Here is a 9,943-nt window from a genome sequence, read left to right on the forward strand (position 1 = left end):
ATCCTTGGACAGCACACAGTAGGAACTCTGCAGGACTTTCCCCCCGGCCCCATGGATCACTCAGCAAATATCCTCAACCAAGGCTCCTGTGAGATGACACGTTCAGGTGACCCAGAAAGGGCCCCTGTCTTCCAACTCCGGGAGCTGGGAGGAGGGTGGTCCTGGCGCTGATCAGGAGGGGATGAGGCCCACCCCATGCCAGATGCTCTCCCTCCCAGGGGGCACGTCTGTCACCTAAGCAGACAGACTCAGCCTGGAACCAGCGTTTCAGCTCACATCCATGCGGGACCCCGGTGCCAACAGGAAGAGCAGGCAGGACCCAGGGCTGCCAAGAATGCACCCGGTCATTAGGGACTGACCAGCCATCACATGCCTTGAACACATTCGAGGAGAACACGACCTCTCCCACAGAGTGGCTCTGGCATCAGAGGCCCTCCGAGTGGTGATATTATCCTTAGAGCTGAGGAAGCTGAAGGCACAGCGGGGAAGTTGACCAGTCCCCTGTGGTGGTCAGAAGTCCGACCCAGGCTTCCCCCTGGGGCTCTTCGGCTTCCTGGCCCAGTGGTGCTTGGAACCCGTCCTGTGTGTCCCTGCCATGTACACACGCTCCCCACAGCTCCTGTTGGACCATGAGCCAGTTGGGGTGCACACACAAGATGGCGTGGAGGCGTGCCCACCACCCTCAGGCCTGAGACGTGGCACCCCTAATTCCCTGATGGCAGTGACGGGGCCCTCTGGGGTAGGCGGCAGCTGTGGGGTCAGGGTGGGTTGGGGAGGTGTGCTGCCCGGGAGCCCTCTGGGGGGAGCTAAGGACCCCAGGCTTGGCCTCATTGAGGCCAACCTTCCAACAACCTAGGAGGCTGCTCTTCAGCAGAGATGGGTGTGACTGTGACGTCCAACACGCTGGCTCAGGCAGCCGTGGGGACGAAGAGGGGCCCTTGGCATCCTCGACCACCAGGAATCCCTCATGGGGACGTTTTTGCTTGTTCTGTGATTCCCTTCTTCCTTCTAAAAGGTAAGTGCCAGGAACAACTGTGGTGAGGTCGCTGTTCTGTGAGTTGAGCCAGGAGTGGAGGTTTAAACCAGTCCAGTCTGTGCTGGGCGAGCCTCCCCCTCCCCTCCCCCACCTCGGACGGCACAGACCTGGTCACTCTTCTGGGCCTTCTTGGCTCTTTAGGAACTTTAAGGTATGACATTTGTTATTTCTTGTCTTTGTCCAGCATTTGGCAGTGGTCCACTGCAAGGGCCCTGACCCTGTCCTCTCCCCAAGCCCCTTGGCCCTTCCCATGCCCACGCCAAGGCTCGAGGCCCCTGCGGTTCTGTGGCCTCCAGACTCCCCACCCGAGGGGCCAGTCCAGACAGAAGCCACCGCTCTGGGGTGTCCTGGTAGGGGAGGGGACCAGCATCTTATGGTTTCTTCCTGCCAGGAGCAGACTGCTGTCAGGCCAGGCACCAGGGTTTAAAACATCCTATATGTGTAAGAACAAGGACATCCCACACATCCACTGAGTCCCACGACCCTTTCCCAATCCTGCCAGATGTTTTTCTTGGAGGGACCCTGTCGCTCACGTAAACAGCAGAGGGTGTTTTCCCAGGGATGTGGCCCAGGCACTGCTTCTTGACCAGCATCGAGAGAAATCTCCACGGACTCAGAGGAATATATTTTGGGTCTTTGCATGTGGCTGAACAGTGCATAGAAATAAACGGGAGCTGTAACACGAAAGACAGGGTTGGCCGTATGGGGCCATCGATGGTCATTCCCAGTACCCATGTGGTTAACCCTGCGCCTGGGAGCCCCAAGCTAGAGGCGTTGCTGCCTCTTGGGTCTCGGTGCCTCAGGGCTTCCTACGGTAGGGAAAGGGGCTTCCAGCTTCTTTGCAAAGAGAGTCTGTGCAGGGGTGGTCTTAGCGGCCTCAAGGTGGTGGAGAGGTGGCATAGCCCCAGCCACGGGGTTGGGCGGGGGTGCTGAGAGCACCAAGATCTCCCCCCAACTCTGAAGCAAGTCACGTATGGGAAAGTTTTACAGAGGAGCAATAGATGGTCTCAGAGAGGCTGAGTCAATCACCAGACACAACACAGCAGCAGACCAGAACTCCGACCTCGGTCGTTTAAACCACGGCTCCCTCCAGTGTCCATCTGACCTGCCCCTTGAGGGCAGCAGGAAAATCTGGGCTCCCCTGGCCTGAGCTCCCATGCCTGCCTCCCCTTGTCCTTGCTAAGACGTGTCCATTCCCAAACCCATGCGTTATTTCCCCCGGCCCTGGGCCGTCATGCCAGGCTCCAGGCTCCCTGCAGGTGAGCCCCACGCCCACCAGCACACCTTGGAGCTCTGCTCATCTGTTCTCTGTGTCCGAGTGTCCTGATTGTAACTGTCTTCTTGAGGCAGCCTTAGGACTGAAGTCCTAGAGCCCTGCTCCTTCGAAGCTCCCTGCACCAAGCCCAGGGAGGCTCTGCCCGGTGGCTTCATGACCAGTACGGTGGGCTGAGTGGTCGCCCCAAAAGCCATCCATCCTTCCACAGCCTGCAAAGGTGACCTTATTCCTATGAAAGGTCTCAGCAGATGGAAATAAGTTACTGACCTCTGCACCAAATCACCTGGGACGCATGTGGACCCTAAATCCAATGGCAGGTGTGCTTGGAAGAGAAGAGGGAGTGATCTGAAGCACAGAGCCACCCAGGGGAGAAGGTTTGTGCAGATGGACACAGAGGTCGCGGTGATGTGGCCACAAGCCTAGGGAGGCCTGGGGTCCCCCAAGAGCTGGACCAGGCCAGAGGGACCCTCCCCTGGAGCCTCTGGAGGGAGCTGAGCCCTGCCCGCACCTTGATCACAGGTTTCTGACTCCAGAACTGGGGGCGAATGAGTTTGTGTTAAAGCTGTCCAGTCTGTGGCCAGTGGCTGCAGCCACCCCTGGACACTGAGAGTGAACTTGCCGGCTCCAAGGTGAGAACAGTGGCAGGACTGGCCCCTGCACCACACACACAGACACAACCTTGTCATGAGGTTAAATGAGTTAATACGCACAGATGCCTGAATCAGGGACTGACACTTGGACCTCAGCCCCCTTCACCTCTTCCTCCTAGTCGTCATCACTGTCATTGTTAGGGGCCCTCATCCACTCATTCAGTGGACACACAGTGCTCCTGCACGGCCCTGATGTGAGCAGCGAGGCCAACGAGCTGGGAGGCTCCGCCCAGGACCCACCCTGCCTGCTGGGGCCACATGGACAAGGCCTGTGCCGTGACTCGGAGGCCCCAGGAGAGGCTGGAACCTCTGGTGGCGGGAGTCACGGGGGCCTCAGCATCAGAAGTGGAGGGGTGAGCCGGGTTCATCCACGGGGGTGCAGCCCTTCATTCAAAGGGGGGGAAGAATGCCATGTGTCACCCTGTGTCCGGGAGGCTCCCCTTGCCCTGGTGGGCTGCGGGCATAGCCTTAGATGACCAGGAGTCTGCATCTCAGGAGGGGCTGAGGCTGGCGCTAAGTGAATCTTCAGTGAGGTTTTTTCCTTAAAAACCATCCTAAGTGACTTTGGCTCCATTGCTTTTTGCCAGAAACCTACAATGATCCCAAGATCTTTGTACACTCCAAGGGTGGTGACTGGGTGTGGAGCCCAGCACAGACCCGAGTCAGTCCTGCCCTGAGTCCCACACCACCCCCCTTCCATGGCCTGGCTTTCTTCTGCCAGGACCTTCAGAATGGTGGAAAGGCAAGTGTGGCCTCAAGCTGGGGGCCCCAGCATGGGCTCCTAGTCCCTGGGGGTCCCCTTGGGACACCTGGGGGACCATAGTCCCCACCTCCGTCGGGCAGCTCTGTCTCAGGAATGTCGAGTTTCTTTGCTTTTCTGTGTGATGCAGCACCCAGGGGCGATTGGGAAGTCTACTGGTGTTCCACGCTCCTGCCTTAATGGGGAAACATTATTGCTGCATTGACGCTGCTCACTCGATGCTGGGAATCTGTTAAACACAACTGGCAAGGGGAACAGAGGAAAACAGAAAAAGAGAAATGGAGAGTTGCCTGGTTGCTTCAGGTCTCACCTGTGATTAAGGGTGTGTACAGCCTGCACATGAACCCAAGTTCCCACACCTGCCAGCTATAAAGTGCCAGGCCCTGATTTTAGAAGCCTAGCTTCACTAAGCAGTCATTGACAGAGACAGCTTTTGTGTATTTCAGGTCTACACTGTGATGACTTGATGCCCACAGACATCATGGAATGATTGCTCAACATACGCATCACCTCACACAGTGAGCTCTATGTGTGTGTGTGTGTGTGTGTCTTAATGTTCCTATAATCCATGGAGAAGGCAATGGCAACCCACTCCAGTACTCTTGCCTGGAAACTCCCATGGACGGAGGAGCCTGGTGGGCTGAACTCCATGGGATGGCTAAGAGTGTGACAGGACTGATCGACTTCCCTTTTACTTTTCACTTTCATGCATTGGAGATGGAAATGGCATCCCACTCCAGCGTTCTTGCCTGAAGAATCCCAGGGACAGGGGAGCCTGGAGGGCTGCTGTCTGTGGGGTCACACAGAGTCGGACACGACTGAAGTGACTTAGCAGCAGTAGCAGTATGCTAGTCTTAGAAAACAAGGTGGAGAGTGTTTCTTGTTTACCCTGAGAGTTCCTGTGAGATTGCTGTTTTCTTCCCTAGATTTTTGGAAGAATTGATTGACAAAACCAGTTGGTTTCATTGTGGGGAGGCTTTTAATTTCAGATTTCGTTTTTTTCATGCAAATAACATTTTCTGATTTTGTATGTCTTCTTGGGTATATTTAGGTAAAGCATTTCCCCTTTGCTAGGCCCGTAGACTCTCCTATTAGTAAGTGAACTGTGGTTCATACTATCTTTCTTTTCTGTAAGATGTGTTTTCCCCCCTTTTAAAGATCCTTGATACTGGTGATTTGTGCTCTGTCTCTTTTTCTTAACCAGTCTCCCTAGGGGTTTATCAGGTTTATCGGTCCTTTCAAAGAGCCGACGTCTGGCTTGTTTAAACAATTCCCTGTTTGCCCTGTGTTCCCTCATTTCCTGCTCCTTTCCTCCATCCACCTTGTGCTCCACACGCTGAGCTTTCTGTCTGGTTTCTTGGGTGGAGGCTCAACTGATTTTGGCCTTCCTTCTTTTCCAGTATATGTGTTTAAGGCTTTAGGTTACCATCTAAACACAGTTGGCTGGGTCCCACAAGTTTGAATAAGCCAAATTTTCATTATCTTTTATGTGAAAGTATTTTCTAATTTACATTGTGCTTTTTAAAATTATTATTCATGAAATTCTACAAGAAGTATGTGATTTATCTTCCCAATGTTTGGGGAGGTTTTTCTGGTGACCCTTTTTTGATCTCTGTGAATTCCATGAAGAGCCCCATTTCGGTCTTTTGGGGCTACTGTTATAAACACCGTAGACCAGCTGATAAACAACAGGAAGATGCTTCTTATATACCGGAGCCTGGGAAGTCCCAAGATCACCAGCAGGTGCCGTGTCTGGTGAGGCCTGTTTCCTGGTTCCTAGACTGCCTGCTTCTTCTCCCTGTCCTGGCAGCATGGCAGCCCATTCCCTCCTGACCTGAGCCCTCCCAGAGTCCCTGCCTCCTGGTATCATCACCACGTGCACGGTGAATTTGAGGGCACATAAGCCATCAGCCCATTGCAATCCATAAGTATACCCTGCATTATCTCAGTCCTCTGAAATAATTTGAGCGTTCCTAAGAACCCAATATATATTCATTTTGTTATATGTTCCTTGGGCTCTTGAAAATAATATCTGTCAGTGGGAATGCAGTGTTCTGTGCGTATCAGTTAGATCAGATTTGTCAATCATAATTCAGGTTTCGGTAGCCACGCAAAATAAAGCAGAAGTAGGTGAAGTTACCCGTAATATATTTTATTTTAACATTCCCAAAATATTGTCATTTCAGTGTGTAATCAACCTGATAAAACCTAATGAAATAGTTTACGTTCCTTTTCTCATGCTAAGTCTTTAAAATCCAGTGTGTGTTTCAGGCTTGCAGCACATCTCATTGTAGAGCCAGCCGCATTTCAGGTACTTCGTGGCTGCAGGTGACGACGTCCCAGGGAGCCCAGTTCCCCGAGAGATGTGTCTTTAACGTCTCCCACTGCAATTATGAACTTGGCTGTGACTGCTTTTCTATTTCTGTCAGTTTGTATGTATTGATGTTTTGAGGTTATGTTATTAGGGACATTCAGATTTAGAATCCTCATCGTCTTGGCAGACTGAACTTGTGTGAGCATGAGATGCTCCTCTTTATCGCTAGTGATGCTTCTTACCTTAGACTCTCTCTGACAGTGATGTTGCCGCGTCAGGTTTCTGCCCTTGTTCACCTGGGCATCTTTTACTCTCCCCTGTCTGTGGTCTTCCATCTTAACATGTGCCTCTGGGAACAGTGTGTGGCTCTAATCTTAATCAGGGTGACGCTTTTATCTCTTAATGAGGACATTTGCTCTGTTTATAACTTTGATGTTTCCGTCTGTAGATACCGTGTTGCTGTGTGTTTTCTGTTTGTCCCACCTGTTCCGTGTTCTTTTCTCTTGCCTGCTTTTAGAAGGATGAGGTGTTTCTCTAGTTCTGTGCTCCTCTGCCAGGTTGGTGGGTGCACATTCGCAGACACAGCCTGTGTTTTACAGTGAAGTCTAACTTAGTATTTTACTGCCTCCCTGACACAACTGTTTCCTCCTTGTCACTGTTATCCTTTAAAATTTTAGATATATTTTGGGTGTTATCATCATTGTAGCGTTAATATTTACCCTGACAGTTACTTCATTGTTGGTGTTTACTTGTTTTTTATACTTCAGTCAGAGACGACTTTTCTTTCTTCCAAAGCACTGCCTTAATATTTTTTTAGTTCATGTCTGTGGGTGATGAATTGTCTCATTTCCATTTGCCCTACAAGTCTTTATTTTGCTTGCACTTTCGAAGAGTGTATTTGTTGGGTATCGAATTCCAGGTTGGTGGTTATTTGTTTTTCAGCATTTTACAGATGCCAGTCCATTATCTTCTGACTTCCTTTTTCTTGAAAAGTCAGCTCTCAGTGTTGCTGTGCCATTAAAAGCCACACCTTTTTTCCTCTGAGAGCTTGAACATTTTCTTCTTGCCTTAGGTACCTGCAAAGCTGCTGAAACCAATGTGTGGTTTTCATTTTTGAGTCAATGCTCTGATTCTTGAACCAACTCTTGCCACTGTTCCTGTCAGTCAGTTCAGTTGCTCAGTGTCTGACCCACTGCGACCCCATGGACTGCAGCCCGCCAGGCTTCTCTGTCCATCACTGATTCCCGGAGCTTGCTCAAACTCATGTCCATCGAGTCGGTGATGCCATCCAAGCATCTCATCCTCTGTCTTCCCCTTCTCCTCCTGCCTTCAGTCTTCCCCAGCATCAGGTTCTTTTCCAAAGAGGCAGTTCTTCGCGTCAGGTGGCCAAAGTATTGCAGCTTCAGCATCAGTCTTTCCAATGAATATTCAGGACTGATTTGCTTTAGGATTGACTGGTTGGATCTCCTTGCAGTCCACAGGGCTCTCAAGAGTCTTTTCCAACACCACAGTTCTGAAACATCGATTCTTTGGCATTCAGCCTTCTTCATGCGCCAACTCACATCCATACATGACTACTGGAAAAACCATAGCTTTGACTGAATGAACCTTTGTCAGCAAAGTAATGTCTCTGCTTTGTAATGTGCTGTCTAGGTTTGTCATAGCTTTCCTTCCAAGGAGCACGCGTCTTTTCATTTCACCGTCTGCAGTAATTTTGGAGCCCAGGAAAATAAAGACTGTCACTGTTTCCGTTGTTTCCCCATTTATTTGCCATGAAGTGATGGGGCCGGATGCCATGATCTTCATTGTTTGAATGCTGAGTTTTATGCCAGCCTTTTCACTCTCCTCTTTCACTTTCATTAGGAGGCTCTTTCGTTTCAGCCCCTGGAGGCATTTCTTATTCCCCTGACTGTCTTTTCTCCACCATGAGGGGCCCCATTTATAGTTTTTAACAATGTAGTTTAACAACGGGTTCCTTCGATATATTCTATACTTTTTTCCCTCATATATATATTTTTAACAGATCCATTCCTCAGTTCACTGATCCTCTCTTCACTTACATCCAACTTGATGTTAAGCCCAGAGCCTGAGTTCTTAAATTCAGTCACTGTTATTTGAAAGTTCTAGAATCGGTTTTGAGTCTCAGAAAGTTTTCCTTTTGTCAAGTATCTTTTTGAACTGGTGAAGTTTGCATCTGATTCCTCTAGCATCCCTCTGATATGCTGATATACATCTGATACCTCTGGATCTGGTTCCGTTCTTTTTCTCTTGGTCTTGTTTGTTGTTACACCCTTATTTGCTTTTTGGTTGCATGGTGGACATTATCTATGGAAACCCCTAGAGTTTCTGGTGATGCTGTCTTCTCCAGAGGTTCCTCTGATGCAGACCTCTAGTGAGGACAGAGCTATCTGTTCACTCAGGGTCTGAGTGACTTGAGGCTGGGGTGTCTTTGTAAGCTGAGTCTCAGCAGCCTTCACCCACCTTCCCCCCTGACCCCAGAGAGGAGCCCTCCAGCATTTCCATCTGGAAGCCTGGGGTGCCTCCCATGGCCCCCTCCCTTCTCAGCAGGTCCTGAAGCCCACCGTCTGTCTCCCAAGCACCACAAGGTGATTGATACTCAGCGCTCAGCCGGTTTGGGCAGAGTGCTGGGTATGTTTTCTGTGCCTCCCTTTTCTTGGGGAGCTTAGTCTCCACCATCCAGACTGACTAGTCAGGTCTGCGGTTGAATTTTTGTCTTCCCAGCCCAAGGAACTGTCCAGAGCTGTTAGCCAGTCCCCTCTGCTTGACTTTTTCCCTGCCTTTTCTCCCCAGAGTCAGCTTTGTTCTGATGCCCCGAGGGAAGGAGCGGCCCTCTCAGTCTCCAGCTCCCTCACTGGGCTTTGTTTGAAATCTTGGATTGTAGCTGCCTAAGGACCTCTTTTGAAAAGTATTTAGCTTCTCTAGCTCTTGGTAGGCTGACCCACAAGCTGCTTGCATCTATAACTGGACGTGGGGAAGCCCCGGGTGTCTTCTCTCATCTGAAGCCACATGTAAAATTCCCAGTAATTATATTGATCATCTTTGGTACTGGGGTAAACAAGAACCAGGGGCCCTTGCTTATTACCCACGGTTGTGTTTCTGATCAGAATCCCCAGCTTGCCTGGGCTGTTTCAATGCCACTTGAACTTGGGAAGAAGGTGGGCAAGCGGCCCATGCGGCCTGGGGACAGAGGAGCCAGTCTGCCCTCTTCCCTTGCCCCTGCCGGCCCAGGGCAGGCCTTGTGATGACAGGCGGCTGGTAGTGGAGGAGAAGGCTGAGGAGGAAGGGGTTGCGTGAACTGTATTCTGTGATGCGGTCACGTGCGGGTTTTCTTTTTCAGTGTGAAAAAATGACTGCTTTGACTCTTCTCTCCAGTTTCACTTTAAGGTTGAAAATGAAGATTTTATTCTTAAAGTTGAGCACAGTGATTTTACAGTCTTTTTGAAAGCAACAGTTGAGGTTTTCAAAAGACATCTCAGAGAACTCTAGCAGATAAAGCGAAAAAAAGAGAATGTGTTCAGGGTGAACTGCGGGCAGGACCCCAAACCTTACTGTGTCTCTCCCAGAGTCTGTAACTGCTGAGATGGGTGGATATAGGGCCCCAAGCACCCGGGGGACCGAGGTCCTCAAGTGACAGCAGAGGCCCCGGCTGAGCCAGGAGCAGTATGGCCTGTGCCCTGGCGAGTGGAGAGCCGCGAGGCTGGGAGTGGGGCCAGGAGAGGGGGTGGGAGACTCGGGCGTGGAGGGAGGGGCAGCACCTGGCGGGGTCTGGGAGGCACTGGCTGTCGCGGCTCAAGGCAGGGACACCCCTGAACCTCCACCGTGCAGCCCCCACGGGGCAGAGTTGTCTGGCAGCCCAGGGTCAAAGTGAAGAGGGCGAGTTCGCAAC

The sequence above is a fragment of the Ovis canadensis genome, chromosome 18, assembly GCF_042477335.2.
Source record: "Ovis canadensis isolate MfBH-ARS-UI-01 breed Bighorn chromosome 18, ARS-UI_OviCan_v2, whole genome shotgun sequence".
Taxonomy (NCBI): domain Eukaryota; kingdom Metazoa; phylum Chordata; class Mammalia; order Artiodactyla; family Bovidae; genus Ovis; species Ovis canadensis.